Source organism: Gossypium hirsutum, chromosome D08 (assembly GCF_007990345.1).
Source record: "Gossypium hirsutum isolate 1008001.06 chromosome D08, Gossypium_hirsutum_v2.1, whole genome shotgun sequence".
NCBI classification, from domain to species: Eukaryota; Viridiplantae; Streptophyta; class Magnoliopsida; order Malvales; family Malvaceae; genus Gossypium; species Gossypium hirsutum.
This window is the reverse complement of record NC_053444.1, coordinates 36,646,397-36,651,538: the sequence shown is the minus strand read 5'-3', so window position 1 is coordinate 36,651,538 and position 5,142 is coordinate 36,646,397. Positions and strand designations below refer to the sequence as shown.

Below are 5,142 nucleotides of genomic sequence, written 5' to 3'. Positions count from 1 at the left end.
ACATCTAACATTTTCATGCCAAACATACCAACGCCGATCCTATATATATATTAGTAATAATTATTCTCCCAATGAATCAAAGGTCATTTATAATACCAATTTCATAAACCAGGTTCATTATGCAAATAACCAATTTCAACTACCCTATAATCACAGTAAATCAATATACAACTTTCACATAGTGAATGATAATCCAAATTCAATTTCAATTACCGAATATAAAGATATTAAATTAGCATCTTATTCTCATATATATAATAAATCAAGTCAAAGAATTTTATATTAATCTCAACCATTTACGAAACATAGCCAAATCATCAACCATAATATTTAATCAAAACATGAAACCATTCATAACAAAATAAACAAGCCATTTTCGCATGGCTTATTATATATACACATTTCATTCAAAATATATATTCAAAAGGGTAGTTTAGCCTATACATGCCATAGATTTTATATTTAACTTTTATAAATACGGATGGACGGACGATAGTGTGATTGACATTGCTGACGATCCCCGAGCCCGTAACTAGCTTCCAAAATCTATAAAACCGAAGGAAACACACATATACCATAAGCTATGACAGCTTAGTAAGTCATAATCAATTAGACAATTCAATAATATTAATAATTCAATAACAAAACCGAATAATGCAATCATATTCATATATATATACATTTGAGCTTGCAAAATTTAATTATCTAATATGTAACTATGAATCAATTTCAACTCGGCCGAATATACGTGTAAATAAAAACGTACCTATTTTTTTTTTACTTTCAAATCATATACCCACTCTTTACCAAATGTACTCATTCATATATAGATGCATATAATTCACAATTACAATATCACATATACTTACCATTTGGCCGAATATAGACCTTCATATACTCATATACTTTCATTTACCTCATATAAATTTTCTTATCACAATTGAAATAACCAAATTACCTTGACATCATGTATTATTCAACCATTTCATACTTGACCTATCATGTACTAAATAATTGGTCGATGCCATAATAAAGTTGCACAATTAGTGCTCTTTCTCATCTAACCAAATTGCTCTCGGTATCGCACACTTAGTGCCCGTTATTCAACATCATCATTTTAATTTCGCACACTTAGTGCCTATTATTCAACATCATCATTTTAGTTTCACACACTTAGTGTCGTTCATATAGCTGTAGCTATCCCATACTCGCACACTTAGTGCTAAATATTGATAAATCACATTCACGTCTATTTCTACTTTCCGACTAAAACATATTCAGCTATATATATATTTGCATACTTTCATTTCGGCATATGTAACTAATATTTATTCAGAAATTATAACATCTATTTGATTATAAACTTACCTCGGATAGCGATAAACCGGAACAAAACGATTAATCGACGACTTTATTTTTCCCCCGATCCAAGTTCGATTTCTTTATTTATTGATCTAAACACATTCAAATTTAACTCATTCAAACATAATTTCATTCAATTTCATCCAAAAACACATAAATGGGTAATTTACCATTTTGCCCCTAATATTTAACATTTTTACAATTCAGTCCAAATTGCACAAAACACAAAATATTCCAAATTAATCACAATGTAGTTTGGCCGAATATTCCCTAGTCTCATATAAGTCCTTGCATGTCGTTTATTTCACATTTTAGTCCCTCAATTTAATATTTCTTACAATTTAACTCAAAATAATCAAATTCATCAAAAATTCAAAAACAAACATTATAATCTATAACATATCTTTTATTTTCTACTATCAACCAACAAAAATCACAAACTATCATCAATGGAACATCACAAAATCATCATAAATTCCAAAAATTAAAGCATGGGTTTTGAAGAACACGAAGCAACGATCTTAAAAACGTAAAAATTATCAAAACCCGATCAAAAACTAACCTTAATTTAAGCTCCAACAATGGCCGAATGTTTCAAGCTTTCAAACCCTCTTTTTCTTTTCAACATTCGGTGAAGAAGATGAACATAATAGCTCTTTTTTATTTTATTTATTATAACATATATATTATTATTCAATTACAAAATTAACCTTTACTAATTAAAATATAAAACATATACACTAAGGTCATTTTAGTCCATTGCCACCCACTATCTTATAAATGGCTAAATTACAAAAATAAAGACTCCATATTAAAAGAACAACCACTATTCAGCCCTTTTGGATTTAACCTCTAAATTTTCATTTTACGCGATTAAACCCTTTTTATTAAATCGGCACTCAAACAACAAAATTAAAACACGAAAATTTCATGGATATAAATTCACACATAATAAACCCACAAAATAATATTAAAATATTTTTTTGACTCAGATTTGTGGTCCCGAAATGCTATGTCTGAATAGGGTCTAAATCGGGTTGTTATAGAAACTAAATCAGACAAGCTAGGACAAAGATAGTGAGCTACTCATCTCATCACATCGCCAAGATTGGAGAAGAGTATGATACTAACTTTTGGTATAGTCTGGCATGTACAGAGGTATTTTGGCACAGGATATGGATATGAAGGACTAATATATAAACTATATAAAATTGATCTATTTTGAGAATTTAATCCAAATTCATAACATGCTTAAGTTAAGTTTAAATTGTTGATGTTATAATTGATTTATGTGCTTGAAATTGTGGATTGGTTTAGATATGTTGAAGAAATTGGTGCGTAGGGACTTAAATATATAAAGTCTAGAAGTTAGCAATTACCCTGCATTCCAAATGACAGAAACCTATTTTGGTATCGATACCATAGTCAAGGTACTAATATTTAGTGGCAATTATCGACACTTAAACCTAGGTATCGATACTAATGGATTTAATCTGATTTTTTGAAACTTCAAAGGTCAAAACATTATCGATACTTGACAGGGGAACAGATACCTACAACAACGATATCGATACTTCATGCCCAATATCGATACTTGGAACCTATTTTTCATAAGTTATTTTAATTGCATGAATGCTCGAAAGATTCATCCGGGCTCGTCCCGTACTGTAGTACCAAAAAAGTTATGATGGTTAAATCAAAATATTAAATATACAATATTTTTTCTATCGTTAGGATATAATAGTCTTTTAATCTGGTAATCAATGTGGCATTCTTATACTTAATTTGATAATCAAGTCGGGTATAGGGTTATTACATCTCCGGTCGCTACCTTTTAACCAAGGCTAATATTAAATCCAACCTCAATCCAAGGCCTAATTAGTGATGCTGTGCTAAAACCCACAATAGTTAAATAAGTCAAAATACGCGAGTCTGACTCGTATCCTGGTGCATTCACCCTTGTATTCAGAATGCAATAATATCCCTGTTGTAACAACTTGCTTTTAGTGAAATCAGAATAGTAGTTTTGAGACCACAAATATGATAAGTAAATTATTATTTTAATATTATTTTAATGTCTATGGGACATTAGTAAGGTCGTATTAAAATTTTGTTAAGAAATTTTGACGTTTGCATGTTTAATTAAGTGAAAAGAACTAAATAGTAAAAGGTGCAAAAATAGAATTCTATTTGTTAAAAGGGCCAAATGACTATGAAACTTAAAAGTCAGAGGACTTAGATGGTAATTAGATCATTCAAATAATTAGTGGACTTTTATGGATACAAATTAAGTGATTTTTAAGTTAAAAACAAAGGTTAAAAAAGTAATTAAGTAAATAAACTTATAATTACTTAGTAAAAGTTATCATCTTTTTCATTATTTTCATGCTTTAACTGAAACCACCGTTAGATAAATAGCTTGGAGCATTCGGTCACTCATATCTCTTGCATGGTATGATTTTTTATCCTGTTTTTAATGATATTTATGTTTTTGAAGTCGTTTTAACTTAATCTAGCTAGCCCGAGGATCAATTTGCAAAACTGTTAAAGATTTAGGGTTGTGCTATGAATGCTCTTGTGTGATTCTTGATGTTTAATGAAAGATTATGAGTCCTTGTTGATAAATAAACAAGTTTTGTAAAGTGATTTTTGATAAAAATGGCATTTAGGGACTTGTTTGTAAAATTAGTAAAAGATCAAGTTAAATTTATGAAATGATGGTTTGTATGAGTTGATATAGGTCCCTAATGAAATCGACTAGCTTAAATGGAGGATTAAAATGCTTAAATTTCAATTTATGAGCTTAAGGACTAAATTGTGAAAAGTTAAAATGTTCATGGAAAAATAGTAATTTTGCAAAAATATGAAATGTGGACCGAATTGAATAATAGAAGTATTAAATGGATTAAATTTGTCTATTTAGATAAAGACAGGTCACGTACGGATCTAGATCGGGGAAAAGCTAAAGCCTCGGATTAGTCAATCTCGTTTTTACGCCCTAGTTGTCGAGGTAAGTTCGTATGTATGGATTATTATGTTTATGTTGTTTAATTATATGTTAATATGTATTTAAAGTGCTATTGAACAATGTATATCCAAAATCATGCTATGACGGTTAGAGGTGAGCAAAATTCGATTCGATTCGAAAAAATAAAAAAAAAAATTGAATTTTGAATTATTCGAATCGAGTTAATCGAATCAACTCAAATATTTTTTCGAATTTCGAGTTCGAGTCGAGTTGAATTTTCGATTTTGAATAACTCGAATAATTCGAATAAACCAAATATAAACTATATTTTTTTTATTTTTAAAATACACTACATTTAAAACAAAACCACTTCCAAAATCCCTAACTAAGTCTGTGCCCTCCCTCCTCCCTTTTTTTCCCAATTCGAAAATCTTCACCTCCACCGATCCACCTCCGATCCTCCACGGCTGACGGCTCCACCCAATTCCAGAATTAGAGGTTAGAGGCTTAGAGCGGTGCTTCTACGTCTTCTACGTTTGAATTTCAAAGGTATGTTAACTTTTATTCCTTTCCTTACACTGTATTTATATACGATCTCAAAAGTCTTCAATGGGTTTCTGGACTTTCTTCATTGCAGTACCTTGATTTGAGCTCTGCGAATCTTTCTAAAGCAACTGATTGGGTACAGGTAACATTCAAACTTCCTTCTTTGTTAGAGTTGCACTTGTCAGCTTGTGGTTTAGAAGATGATCCATCTTTCAATAGTATTAATTCTTCAAAATCACTGATTGTTCTTGATCTTTCTTTCAACC

The 5,142-nt window shown here is 30.1% G+C and overlaps 1 long non-coding RNA gene across 1 annotated transcript; it reads right to left on the bottom strand.

Annotated features, from left to right (window-relative positions):
* Nucleotides 1-306: 306 nt before the first annotated feature.
* LOC121220395 (uncharacterized) lies at nt 307-1,978 on the bottom strand. Its single transcript, XR_005917565.1, has 3 exons — nt 1,925-1,978; nt 1,369-1,454; nt 307-546 (listed from the first exon to the last, which is right to left on the bottom strand). It is a non-coding gene; the product is annotated as an uncharacterized lncRNA (long non-coding RNA).
* Between the last annotated feature and the right edge of the window lie 3,164 nt (nt 1,979-5,142).